Genomic DNA, 14,793 nt, shown 5'->3' on the forward strand with positions numbered 1-14,793 from the left:
GGGCATCTTTTCATGTGCTTTTTAACCATCTGTATATCTTCTTTACAGAAACGTCTATTTAGATCTTCAGCCCATTTTTTGATTAAGTCATTTGCTTTTTGATATTGAGTTGCATGAGCTTTTTGTATATTTTGGAGATTAATCCCTTGTTGTTTGGTTCATTTACAAATATTTTCTCCCATTCTGAGGGTTGTAGTTTTTGTTTTTTGTGATGTCTTTGTCTGGTTTTGCTATCAGGGTAATGTTGGTCTCATTAAATGGATTTTAAAGTATTTCATTTTTTCTATACTTTGGAAGTTTGTCTGCCACATAGAAGGGAGTTGATTATGGAAGACTTTGTCAAAATAGAGGGTATCTGCATTTTATTACTTACTAGAATATGCATTTCAATAAAAATTTTTAAATCACTACAAGTAAATAACAACCTAAACAAGCATTCTCTTTATAAGATAAAGAGAGTTAAAAACATGTAGTTTAGGAGGCAGATGAGTGTATTTGCAATAGCAAAAAAGGAATTGGTTTTGAATGGTACCTTAAAAATAGAGAAGCATTTGAAAAAACATCATTTACTTGTAAAAAATTTTATTATGAAAATAAAATACAAAAATAGAGAAAATAATATAATCAGCTCCCGTGTTCTCATATTCTACTCTCCAAAAATTATCAACACACAGCAACTTTTGTTTTTTCTATATCCACTCTACTCCTCACCCTTACTCCCACCCTTCCTGAATTATTTTGAAGTGTCAGATATTAAAATTATTTTACTCACATATATTTCAGCCTATATCTGAAAAAAAAATATGGGCATTAAAAAGCATAGTCACAGGGCTTCCCTGGTGACTCAGTGGTAAAGAATCCACCTGCCAGTGCAGGAGACATGGGTTCGATCCCTGATCCAGGAAGATCCCACATGTCGCAGAGCAACTAAGGCCATGTGCCACATGGCACAACTATTGAGCCTGTGTCTAGAGCCGGGGAGCCGCAATGACTGAAGCCCGTGCACCCTAGAGTCCACGCTCTGCAGCAAGAAAAGCCACCATAGTGAGAAGACCTTGCACCTCTAGAGAGCAGCCCCCGCTCACAGCAACGAGATTAAAGTCTGCACCACGACAAAGACCCAGCACAGCCCAATATAAATAAATAAAGTTATTTTTTTAAATGGTCCACATGAAAAAACCTTTTTTTAAAAAAAAGCATAGCCACATAAATGTCATGCCACCTCTCCCAGTTTACAGTATTTTCCATAACACCATCAGATCTCCAAGCAATGTTTTAAATAGACCTCATTTCCTCATAATTTTATCATTTTTACAGTTGATTTGTTTTAATCGGTCTCCATACCCCACTCCAGTACTCTTGGCTGGAGAATCCCATGGGCAGAGGAGCCTGGTGGGCTGCAGTCCATGGGGTCTCTAAGAGATGGAGATGACTGAGCGACTTCACTTTCACTTTTCACTTTCATGCATTGGAGAAGGAAATGGCAACCCACTCCAGTGTTCTTGCCTGGAGAATCCCAGGGACGGGGGAGCCTGGTGGGCTGCCATCTATGGGGTCGCACAGAGTCGGACACGACTGACGCAACTTAGCAGCAGCAGCATGCAAGACCCCTATATTTGCTATATTGCATTTGGTTGGTGTGTCTCTTAAATCTCTTTTCATCTATAGGTTCTGGACCCGCTCTCTTTTTTTTATGCTATTTATCTGTAGAATGTCCCATACTTGTTTTTTTTTTTTTAATTGTATTCCTGAGGGGATGTATTTCCTATAAAACGGTCATAAGATCTAGGCTGACTTCATCATGTTCATTTGCTTGGTCTTGCTTTGCTTGTGAAGAAGGCTTCATAAGTGGTGTTGTGAGCTCTCACTGCATCTTATCAAGAGGTTCATGAAGCCACACTAAGAATCACTGGTGGGTTCTGGTGTCATAGCCTGTTCCATTTATTGTAAACTTTCCTATCTGTGTTTCACCTAATCTTTTAAGTCATTGAAAACCATTTGCCTTCATCCATCAGTTCAATAGAGGCCATAAAATAGCAATATTCCAATTCTATTATCCCTCTTCATTTATTAGCTCAAATTCCTCTAAAAGGAGAAATTTAGTTCATAAACTATTTGGTTATCCTTCAATCACAACTTCAGTATAATCTTTCAGGAAAAAGGTTGAGCAATTATTTTTCCTTTTTCTTTATTTCCCAGTTTTCAGAATAGAAAGTTGAATTCTTAGCTTCCTTCAAAGGTGTGTGTGTTGGGGGTGGGGGGATAATTACATGAACTCATAGATTTTTAACATATTCATTGTGCCTCAACCCTTTGCAGATCTTTTTCCATTTCGTGTCGAAACTGTATAATCTCTGGCCTACAGAGATCTCTATTTCTTCAGTTTGGACCCTAAGTCTTTGGGGCAAAATCTTGTTGTCATACCAACAAGCGATCGTGGCTTGTTGGTGTGACAAGACATTCCGGGCTCATCCTTGGTGACCTGGATCAACCATTTCTCCAAGAAGCTCTGTTCCTTTTAGTGGAAAATGTTATTTAGTAGCATAGTTGAGATGCTAAAGGTGTTTGGTGCTATGGGTTAGTCAAGCTATCTAGGCCTTTGTAACAGACAGAACTAGAAAGAATATTTTTTAAAAAAACAGAAAACACATATGTATTCTTACTAATATTTCTAAATCAAACTTAAGCTACAGGGTTTTTATTTTACCTCTTTGATTTGATCTGTATATCACTGTTTTCTTGCACTGAAAATCTTGGTTCCTAATGAAAACTATATATTTTATTTTGTGGCAAAATATATTATTATTTTATAACTGTATCAGAAGTCATAATATCGGCAGGGGTGGAAATCATGCTAAAAAGTAAACTCCTGAAAACCATTTGAAATTTCTTTGCAGTTTGGGGATTGTTTTTTTTTTTATCTTTTCTTTCTTTTTTTAAAAATTAATTAATTTTAATTGGAGGCTAATTACTTTACGATATTGTAGTGGTTTTTGCCATACACTGACATAAATCAGCCATGGGTGTACATGTGTCCCCCATCCTGAACCCCCCTCCCACCTCCCTCCCCATCCCATCCCTCGGGGTCATCCCAGTGCACCGGCCCTGAGCGCCCTGTCTCATGCATCGAACCTGGACTGGTGATCTGTTTCACATATGGTAATATGTTTCAGTGCTATTCTTTCAAATCATCCCACCCTTGCCTTCTCCCACAGAGTCCAAAAGTCTATTCCTTACATCTGTGTCTCTTTTGCTGTCTCGCATATAGCTAATCAATGAATATAGTAAAGTTGCAGGATATAAAATTAACACACAGAAATCCCTTGCCTTCCTATACACTAACAATGAGAAAACAGAAAGAGAAATTAAGGAAACAATTCCATTCACCATTGGGACAAAAAGAATAAAATACTTAGGAATAAATCTATGTTTTCTTTCTTGATATGTACCCAAGTAGAACTAAATGATCTAATTGGCTTGACTTTGTGCTCGGACATGTCCAACTCTTTGTGCCCCGTCATGTCTGACTCTTTGTGCCCCCTGGACTGTAGGCCCTCCAGGCTCCTCTGTCCATGGAATTTTCTAGGCAAGAACATTGGAGTGGCTTGCCATTCCCTTCTCCAGAGGATCTTCCTGACCCAGGGATCAAACCTGTGCCTCCTGCATTGACAGGCAGATTCTTTACCACTGTGCCACAGGGGATGTCTACAGTCCAGTTAGTGTGGTTTAAAAATAGAAGCATTTAAGAAGTTCAGGTTCAGCTGAAGAGAATTTTAGCTAACTTTGGAGGCAGAAATGACACAATCTGGAGCCATTATGATCTCAGTGCTGTAATCAACTATTTATTAACTCAAGTTTCTGCTAATTCAGGAAAGAATATGCACATAGTTATATCTGCAATAATTGCTTTCACTTAACCAGCTATATTTAGTAGGAGGTAGAACCTTGCTAATTATCAATTTCCCAACTGGTTGAGAGTTCATTTCACTCGTGAGGCTTTGGTCTTCGGGAGGCAAGTACAAAGTCCTAGAGCCACGGAGGGCTGGCTTGTTACTGAAACTTACAGGTTACCTGGTTTAACCACTTCGGTTTGCAGAGGCAGAAACTAAGCCCAGCAGAGTCTATTAACCTCTCTGACATCACACAGCTAGTTAGCAGCAGGGACAGAACCAGAAAGCAGCCTGCCCTCACCCTCCATACACTTTGCCTTGCTCCCTTGCTCCTCTGTGTGAATTTTCACAATGAGCAGAGGCCCAGTGGAAACTTGAATCTCAAGACTCAAAACGATCAATGTTTATGAGCACCTGCCCTCCATCATTTGGCAGATATTCCTAATTGGCTCCAAGTATATAGCAAGATGGCTTTTATTGTCTACTTTTTCCCCCTGTACCGGTAATAAACTGAAGAAAACATGTATTTGGTACAAAGTTAAAACAGGAGATTCTCAAACATTTAAGACAACTTTCCCATACTTTTACCAAAAAGCAACACAACATTACTTTAAAAGTAATTTCTACTGTCCGGGTAGTAAATGTTGTCTGTGTTTATCTAATTCAATAAATCACAACCATGGACTGGGCTAACGGATTTTTTCCAATAAACAAAATTCTCCAACTAAGGAACTAGCTGCCTTGTAAGTTAGTGAAGTGGGGGATGGAAGGCCGTGAGTTATCATCAGAACCTGCAGAGGGCATTTCTGCAGCGGTCGAGCGATGGGACTCAATGATATCCACATCCTTTGTAACCCTGAGAATGGATGAGAGATTCGGACACTATAACTCGTGTGACGTTTCTATTAAAGTGGCTTATTTGGGTTGGAGAGTAGAAACTATTTATACAAAGACACAACTTGTGTCTTCCTCAAGTTCAGTTTCCACTCACAGCTTTGACCTCAGAGCCTCAACATATCAGAGAACCAGCCAGAGTGAGCCCTAGGGGAACGTCTCCATGGCAGGATCGTTCTGGGAGCCCCCTTCACACACACAGGACAGGCTTTGTGCAAATCACAGCAACTGGCTGTCAGCCACGCTCTTCCTGATCTAGCAAGTTCTTTCCTTCCTTCTCTCTCTAGTTGACTTCTATTTAAATCATACACGTGTCCTCACTCTGATACCTCCCTGCACACATCTGAAGTTTATTAGAAGCTAACTCCTTAGTCCAAGGGGGAAACAGAAGCAAGGGGACTCCAAAATTTGGGACTCGGAAACTTGTTCACCTACAGCCTGGGTGCTTTCAAAGTCACCCACCAAGTACTGAGCCCTCCTGTGCCCAGGCTCCCAGACACGTGCTGAGGTCCCTGGAGGAGACACAGCTGCTGCTCTTCCAGGCTGAAGGAAGAAGGAGAGGAGGAAGGAGCTGACGCAGGAGAGTCTGGGCCCAGGCCGGGGCTGGGGCAGGGGCCAGGGCGGGGGCGGGGGAAGGGGGTTGGGTCGGGGTGGAGGGGTGGGGTTCATCTCACAGAGGAGGAGGCGTCCTGCTGGGCAAAGCGATGTTTCACTTTTGACCCGAGAGGAGAGTAAGAGTCAGTCAGTAAAAGACAGAGGAGGCTTTCCAAGCAGTGGAAAGACAGGCCCAAAGGTCAGAACAAAGGAGAGGTTTGTGGATTCGAGGAACTGAAAGGGATTAAGACACGTTGGAGCTCAGGCTGGAGAGAGAGAGAGTCTGGAGATGAAGCAGGAGAGGAGGCAGGACTCAGGTGGTGGAGGCCTATCCCCTCACCCTCTGATGGGCTACATGCCTGTGTGCTAAGCCGCTTCAGTCATATCTGACTCTGCGACCCCATGGACTGTAGCCCGCCAGGCTCCTCTGTCCATGGGATTCTCCAGGCAAGAGTACTGGAGTGGGTTGCCATGCCCTCCTCCAGGGGATCTTCCCAATCCCTTCTATGCACACCATCTTCAGTCCTAAAGGAGTCCTTCCGCAGCTTCTTACACACACCGTCAGGGTTTTTCACTGAGTAAAGTCCAACATTTGCTCAGCACCTATTAGGGGCAGGCATGATATTGGGCCTGAAGAAAAGCAGTAATAACACACAACCCTCCATAAATTCATAAAATTATGTTCTGTCTTTTTAAAACACCAAATATTAACCACAACAAATACATCCAAGAGCCCAGAGACAAAAATTAAGGAATAAAAACACAAAACAAAAAAAACCCACCCCATTAACACCTTTAGACTAAATTTTAGAAGAGACACATCTCTACAGTCAAAATCAAAACGTTAAGGCAAGAAATAACGTTCTAACTTATTTGACAGTGCTTTTCTATTGAGGTATAATTGACATAAAACATTAGTTTCAGGTGTACAACATGATTTGCTACTTGGATGTATTGCAAAATGATTTCCACAATAAGTCTAGCTAACATCCATCACCACTTTTAAGATCTACTCTTAGCAACTTTCAAATACACAATACAGTGTTATTGACCATTGTCACCATGCTCTATGTTACATCCCCATGACTCATTTTATAATTAGAAGTTTGTATCTTTTTACTACCTTCAACCATTTCATACCACCCACCATATCTTCAACTACCAATTTGTTCTCTGTATCTCTGAGTTTTGTTGTGGTGGGTGGTTTTTGTTGTTTTTTTTTTTTTTTTAGGGGGTGGGGCTTTTGTTTTTGATAAAGTATTTTTAACTTCAGAGTGTGGATGAGAAACGCGCACCATGACCAGCCTCACAGTGGAGGCTGACTGCACTGACCATGGTGTTTAGAATCCAGGGCTCCCTGGGCATTGGGCTTCTGCTCAGGACACACCTGAGATCTTCATGTATATTAACAACACCCTGGGGAAGGGATGCACCACAACACGATGATACAACAAGGGCTGAGGAAGAGATGGGCCATGGGCATCCCAGGTGGCTGTAATACCCCGTGACCCCAAGTGACAGGGACCAGGGAAGAGTTCTGTCAACCAGGCACCACCCTGTGACGGCTGAGTCGAGGCTGAATACTAAGAGCGAGTTCCCTTCACATCCTATTTCCTGAAGTTCTCATTTTTTAGATTTAGCTGATCTCCAACTTGAGTGTGCATTAGAATCACTTGGAAGGTTTGTGAACCTGAGCCCCACCCCTGGAGTCTGACTCAGCAGGTCTGGGGAAATCTGTATTTGTGGCAAGTTCCCAGGTGATGCTGCTGCTGGCGGTCCAGGGACCACACTGTGAGAATCACTGATGTGCTTCTTCCACAAAAACTGCCCAAGCCCTGCTCGGAGCCAGCTGTTCAGCTTTGGAGGACACAAATCCCTGCCCTCCAGGGGCTCGCCCACTAGGGGAGGAAACAGAAATACAAAGGAAGTAGTGTAACATGAGGCAGTAAAACAAGGCTCTACTGGGGGGTTAGAAGAGGCTGTGATGAGCTCACTGAAGAGGAATGCCCCCCCCCAGCAGTCCTGGGGAGCTGAGAGCAGGTCAGCCTGGGCTTCCCGCATGCAGGGAGTGGAGTGGTTGCGAGACTAGGAAGAAGGAGCCACATGCACGGAAAGGGCAGGAGGCTCACGAACAGTGGTCTGTGTCTCAGTGGAACTGGTGGGGGAAGGGAGAGAGAGTTCATAGAAAGTGATCAGGGATGGAGGAGGCATCAGAGAGACTGATAAAGGGTCCTGAGGAGGGTGAACTGATGGGATCTGCCTTTTGGGAGGATGGTTCTGGTGATGGGAGCGATAAAGGTGGGGGCGGGGTTGGGGCGGGGTTGGGGCCAGGCCTGTCTGGAGGCTGATGAGTGGAACAGGTGAAACCATGATCCTGAGCTCCAGCAGGAGATAAAAGGATGAGGCTGGTGGATCCCAGGGACACGTTAGCACAGGTCAGGGTCTTGGTGAGGAGTGTTAAACCTCACAGGTCCCCTGGCTTTGGGCTTGCCTGGGGTGAACTAGATCTGCTAAGGGGTTAAGGAGACACACACACACACACACACACACCAGCATCTCGTGGTGTGAGCAGGAGTGTGTGAGTCACTGGCTGTGTCCCACAGCTTAGACGGGGCAGCAGCAGCTCAGGGCCAGGGTTTAAGGGCCCCCTTGCTCCCTGCCTCCCGTACCCTCTACATATGGGGCCAGGGGGCATCCCAGTGGCTGTGGAAGCCCCCTGATGGGAGAAGCGAGGGGTGAGAAAGAAGAGCATCTGGGCCTCAGTGAGGACCAGCCCTCTCTTTTGGGAACTGCAGGGTTTCCTGGAGCTGCCATGACAAGCTCCACGGACTGGGTGGCTTAAGTAGCAAAAATTCAATCTCTCACCGTTTGGAAGGCCAAAAGTCTGAAATCAAGGGTGGGGCGGGGAGCTGCTCCCTCTGAGGGCCGTGATGACCTGCGTCTCTCCTGCTGCTACTGCTAGGTCGCTTCAGTCGTGTCCGACTCTGTGCGATCCCATAGACGGCAGCCCACCAGGGTTCCCCGTCCCTGGGATTCTCCAGGCAAGAACACCGGAGTGGGTTGCCATTTCCTTCTCCAGTGCATGAAAGTGAAAAGTGAAAGTGAATTCGCTCAGTCGTGTCCGACTCTTAGCGACCCCATGGACTGCAGCCTACCAGGCTCCTCCATCCATGGGATTTTCCAGGCAAAAGTACTGGAGTGGGGTTTCTGCTAATTTGGTGACAATCTCTGGTGTTTCTTGGCTTGGAGACAAGGCACCACCATCCATCTCTGCCCTTCACTTCACCTGGTGTTCCCCCATGTCCAAATGCACCCTTTTTCATAAGGACAGAAGTCAGACAAGCTGGATTAGGGCTGCCCTAGTGACCTCATCTTAATTACACCTGCAACAACTCCCAGTCCCATTCTGAAGGACTGAGGATGAGGAATTCTATGAATTTGAGGGGTGGGAGACACAATTTAACCCATAATGTGCATGCATGCTGAGTCGCTTCAGTCGTGTCTGACTCTGTGTGACCCTATGGACTGCAGACCCCCAGGCTCCTCTGTCCATGGGATTCTCCAGGCAAGAATACTGGTGTGGGTTGTCATTTCCTCCTCCAGGGGATCGTCCCGTCCCAGGGATCAAACCTTGCATCACCTGCATTGGCAGGCAGACTCTTTACCCCTGGGCCACTTGGGAAGCTCAGGTGACCCACAGGTACATTCAAACATGGAAAGCACTGGCCCCAACTACAGACAAATGAATGGACAGATGGGGGAGAAGAAACGTGACAAGTTAGGAAGGCTTCTTGGAGGAGGCCTCTAGCGATGAAAGCAGCTGCCATTTGGGAAGAAATGAGATCTATTGCTTCCAACTGTGGTCCTCACTTGGCTGCAGGGTGGAATCACCTGTGGGGTTTTGTTAATAAAAAATGTTGACTCCTGCCTCCCCTCCCCCGAGGTTCTGATTTAACTGAGATGAGGCTCCAGCCCTGGGATTTTACAGAGCTCCCCTTGTGATTCAAATTTGCAGCCAAGTTTGCAAACCGCTGACCTTTGCCATATTTAAAATATAAAGGACCGTACCTGGACGAGGAAACTGTAAACAGGTCAGGTGATTCTGCAGGAGCAGGAGCGTGCGTTTCTGTGTGTGGAGGGTGGGGTGAATGATGAGGGTGAGGCAAACTTACAGACACCCACCCCTCTTGACAGCTGTGAGGCCTTCCATGGCTTTCCGTCCTCCTCACCTGGACGCCTGGATTCTGCTGCCACCTGGTGGTGGTTTTCAGTATGGCACCGTTGTCCCTGGAGGTTTCATACAAGCCCCGCCTTAGTATTAGTATTAGTCGCTCAGTCGTGTCTTTTTGCGACCCCGTGGACTGTAGCCCGCCAGGCTCCTCTGTCCATGGGATTCTCCAGGCAAAAATACTGCAGTGGGTTGCCATTTCCTCCTCCAGGGGCCTTTCCCAACTGTGCATAAAGGAGACTTCATTAATGTGCAGTCGAGGATACCCCAGGTTAACTGTCATAGAAAACTGTCTCTTGAGCCTTTAAATTCTATACCAATTCTACACCTCTGGTTGGCCGATTGTTTGTTTGTTTATTTAGGTTTTAAGGTGAATGACCTGGGGTTATGTATTTCAATCAACCTGATTGCGAATCTAAAGGCACAGTTGAAATGTCTATTTTTCTTGCCATCCTCAGAAGGCTGCCGTCTATGGGGTTGCACAGAGTCGGACACGACTGAAGCGACTTAGCAGCAGCAGCAGAAGAGATTGCTGCACATCTACTCTATGATTCTCATTCTTTTCAGCTTACAATACAAATAGCTTATTATTTTTTGCAACCTATGTCTTATAATAAAGCAGTGCTGAAAAATTAAATAGAAGAATGTTCAGTTGCCACATAGGCTATGAAAATGATTTGCTGGTGGTGATTTTTAAGCTTGATTCTAAATAGATTTATGAAGAATGGCACTTGGAAGACGTGGTTAAAATTTTGCTTTTTAAGGTATCTTGAAATCATAGGCTCACTCTCCCTAAAATTTCAAAAAGTGTAGAGCTTAGGCTCTTAAGGGTATAGCAGTGATAAAAGCTTTCATAGTCATTTCTAAAAAGCAACACTTTATAGTTTTCTGTCTCCAGTGGTTCTCTAATATACTTGTAGAAGGAAGGCAACAGAAAACCAAGAATAAACATGTGAACTAAGCCCCGCCTTAGCTCATCACAAACCTGAGCCTGAATCCCAAGGTGTGGCTTGCTGGGAGCAAAATCCGGGTAACTGTACAGGATGAGCAGCTCCGCAGTCACTTCAGGAGTTGCTCCTGCACAGAGAAGTTCAGGGAGCTCTAGGTCACTGGCCAACCGCAGGTCTGGTACATGCCTGTCACTGGAGCCTTCCTGTGCCTGGGGTTTGAGGAAATTGGTCTTATCAGCCAGTGACAAGTGCCTATGATATCAAGCATCAGGAAGTGCAGAAGTATAAGGTGACAAGCTTCACAATAAGCAGCAGCTGCCCCTTATTCTGCTCTGTATTGCAGGGTTGTGTTTTTACTTAACTATCACCTTTAAATGTAACAAAAGCTTAGAGGGTGTTAGGATTCCCATCTCAACAGACAAGAAAACAAGCCTACAGAGCTTATGGAAATTGCTTAAGGTCATGCGACTCCTAACTGACAGATGACTCTGAGCCCCCGTGGAACCGCACAGTCTTTCCCCGCTCCATCCGTGTCCCACGGGACCAGGAGGTCTCCCTGCCCAAAGACCTGCTCAGCGGCTTCAGCCTGACCCCCGGGTGGGTCCATGTGGTCCCTCCAGGCACCCGCAGCCCCTTTGCTCCTAGTGCTCCCTGACTCAGGTCCTTCCTTCTGCAGGGCAGCCCCTGAGAGCCCCACGGTCGGCAAGAGGACACCCTTGCCCTGTTCTGGCAAATTCTCCCTGCAGCCAGCTCCCGGGGGTGGGGTCAGGCCAGGTTGTGAGGTGAATTAGGAGAGAAGCAGGAAGGGAGTGAGCTCATGGTCAGCACCTTCCTCTGACCTGGAACCTCCCTCTCTTCTTCCTGATGCTTCCTGCCCCTCCGGGCAGCTCCTCTCCACACCACCCTCCGCCCCATTACAAATGCTTCTGTAGCTCTGCTGTGGATCAGAGTCACCAGGGGAGGGGTCAGAATGCAGAGTCCTAGGCTCCAGCCCCAAAGATCTGATCCAGGGGGCCACTCAAGTGGGGCCTGGGAATTTGCATTTTTACCAAAAAAAAATGCAATTCTGATACAAGGGGTCCTCTGAGCACACTTTGAGAAGCATTTAACAGACCTGCCAGTCATATCTGTGACCCCAGGTCAAGAGTATAAGTGAAGTCCATACTATTTGCTTAAATATTCATAAGTTATAAATCAAGCTAACACACTCTCAGGTACACCAGCGCTTCTCAAACTGTAATGTGAGCAGGACCCACCCAGGATCTGGAGATTGAGTCAGTAGCTCTGGAGCAGAGACCAAGACTCTGTCTTCCTAACAGCCTCCCAGGCCACGTTTAGAACAGCAGAGCCCTAGGACAGGATGGGCAGAGTGTTTCCATACATTTCCAGGCTTTATGGGCCCCCTGATCTCTGCAACTCCTCAGCTCTGTTGCTGGAACACAAACTTGGCCTTGCACAAATGTGAATGAATGAGTAGGGCTGTGCTCCAATGGAACCTTACTTCCAGACACTGAAATTTGAATTTCATATAATTTTCCTATGACACTAAATATTCTTCTTTGGATGCTTTCAACCTCTTAAAAATGTAAAAACTGTTCTTAGCTCACAGCCCATAATGATAGTGGGCCAGACTTGGCCCCAAATCTCTAAAAGATAAGGATGCTTTAACATAACCACGACATCAACATCACACCTAAAAATAATTAGCAATAATTCTTTAATATCAAATACCTTTCCATGTTTGAATCTCTGAGTGTCTCATTAGTAGATTCACCCCCGTTCTTAAACATATAATCACTAATCTGTCCTTTTCACCAGTAGATGGCACTAAAATCATGACATTTACTAACTTGGTCTAAGCATTTACACAAGAGAAAAGTTATATGCAATTTGTAATTACAGGTGAATATAAGATTACAAAAATTGAAAACAGCCTGATTGCTCTGTATAACGAGATAAACCTAAAAATTTTCCAATTCCAAGAAAAAAAATTATTGCTGTTAAACTTCAATTTTTAAAAAACCAAAAGAGAGAACATCGGGAGCCCATTTCTCTATATTGAGGCTTACCTTTACTGTGTCAACATTCTAAGTGTTAAATAATGGAGGCCCTTATATCTTCATATTCTTCTGCTTAAGAAAAAAATCATTGAATCTATTTGCACAGTTGATCTCTGTTAAATACCCATTACAAATGTACTGTCTGAACTGTATTAAGTGTTCCTACCTCTGAATAAAACAATCTCTTTTCCAAACTTGTTCCATCCTATTGAGAAGAACAAGGAGTCAGGATGTGAGATTTGGATGCAGTCTCTAAGGCCATCTCGTCAAGCCCCCTCAGCTAACAGCAGACTGAAATGTGCCATCTTTCTCCCAAAGATCTCCCCTCCTTCCCTCCATCCCTACTCTGCAATATGCATGAACTATTTAAAATATCTAACTACTCAATAATAAACGCTTCATTTTCATGCAAGTGTTTTCTATTTATGGAATATATGCCAATATTTAATAAAATATTTAGTGCACATATTGTATTTGCACAAAACCCAAATTGTGCAATTAACCCTCCCCTTGGCTGTCCTTGAAATATATTCAGCAGAGATTTATCAGGTCCTGCTATGTCCCAGTAAGATCTTGTTCTCACGCTCAGCTGGGTCTTCCATTTGATCTCACATCTTGTAATTTCCTAGAGAGAAGTGAAGACAGCTTTAGGAAATCAGCCTGGATTATATTTCTAAGGGGCAGTATGTATTAATATGACACTTTGCAGCAGACGGTCACAGTAATTCTAGGAAATTTGTTATCCTCTCCTCCTATATTCAAATTAACACGACACTGGAATATCCTTTCTGTTTTGAAAATCGAGTCCTTTATGCAGGGCAGGCCCTATACTTCCCCCTTGACAGTTAGTTTTCACCAGATTTACTCCAAGACTCTCTTCTTTATGGTACATCTTTCCCAAGTTCTGGAGCGTCCAGGTTCTTCTTCCTGCAGCACGTCTCAACATACTCCTGGAAACAGCCCTCTGCTCTGCCCGCGTTGCTTTGCTCCTCTTGGGCTCACCTGCCAAGCCTCCCGCTACACAAGCTTCTGACTCCCACCTGGAAACAGACACACAGTCTCACCTGCGGCCCCTTTCAAGTGTGTTCCGTGAAAGATTCATGGGTGTTGGGGGTGTTCCATAGTCAAAAATCTTGAGAAGTCATTAGTTAAACAAATTTAAATACCTTCCCTTAAACTGCAGAATTTTTCAGCCTTTGATCTCCTAATAGACATTGTGAGTCCTTTAAAATAGGGAGGGAGCAAACTGAGCCTTTCCCAAATCGCTCTGATTGAAGAGCGCCCTCCCTGTATTAAGGGCTTCCCTGGTGGCTCAGACAGTAAAGAATCCACCTGCAAAGCAGGTGAATTGAAGTTCGATCTCTGGGTCAGGAAGATCTTCTAGAAAAGGGAATGGCTATCCACTTCAGTATTCTTACCTGGAGAAGCTCATGGCAGGAGCTGGAGGAGTCTGGCAGGCTACAGTCCATGGGGATGCAAAGAGTCGGACACGACTGAGTGACTAAGCACACACACCCCTCTGTATTAAGTCCGCTGAACCTGCTATAAAAAAAAAAAAAATGGTTTAAACAACAGACATTTATTTCCCACAATTCAAGAGGTTGGAAAGTTCAGATTAAAGGTGCTGGCAGTTTGAGTTCCTGCTGTGTCCTCCCTTAGCAGCGGGAGAGGAAGCCAACCTCACCTAAACCTAATTCCCTCCCAAAGGCCCCTCTCCAAGCTCCATCACACTGAGGGCTGGGGCTTCAACGTGTGGATTTGCGAGGACACGTTCAGTCCATAATAACACCTGCTTTTGTTCTTCTCATCTGTAGTATGTTGGATGGAATAAACCTTGGGACACACACTCCAGGGCAGGCTCTGAAGGCAGACCACCTGAGTTGGAAAACAGACACTCCAATTGATCCCAGCTGCGCCCCCTGCTTCTTGACTGTGGGTTGTTTTTGTTTTTTGTTTTTGTCTTGTTTGGCCATGCCATGGGACATATGAGATCTTAGTTCTCTGACCAGGAATCAAAACTATGCCCCATGCATTGGGAGCGAGGAGGCTCCTGGACCGTAAAGGAAGTCCCCTGACTGTGGGACTTCCTACAAATTTCTCCATCTCTCCTTGCTCTAGTCTCCTCATCTGATAAAACAGGGTTAGCAATGGTTCCCATCTCATAGGGTGGCTGTGAG

At 44.9% G+C, this 14,793-nt stretch overlaps 1 long non-coding RNA gene across 1 annotated transcript; it reads right to left on the bottom strand.

Annotated features, from left to right (window-relative positions):
- Positions 1–12,640: 12,640 nt before the first annotated feature.
- On the bottom strand, positions 12,641–14,128 carry LOC139186151 (uncharacterized). Its single transcript, XR_011569650.1, has 3 exons — positions 14,035–14,128; positions 13,473–13,656; positions 12,641–13,241 (listed from the first exon to the last, which is right to left on the bottom strand). It is a non-coding gene; the product is annotated as an uncharacterized lncRNA (long non-coding RNA).
- Between the last annotated feature and the right edge of the window lie 665 nt (positions 14,129–14,793).

Source organism: Bos indicus, chromosome 12, assembly GCF_029378745.1.
Source record: "Bos indicus isolate NIAB-ARS_2022 breed Sahiwal x Tharparkar chromosome 12, NIAB-ARS_B.indTharparkar_mat_pri_1.0, whole genome shotgun sequence".
In the NCBI taxonomy this organism is placed as follows: domain Eukaryota; kingdom Metazoa; phylum Chordata; class Mammalia; order Artiodactyla; family Bovidae; genus Bos; species Bos indicus.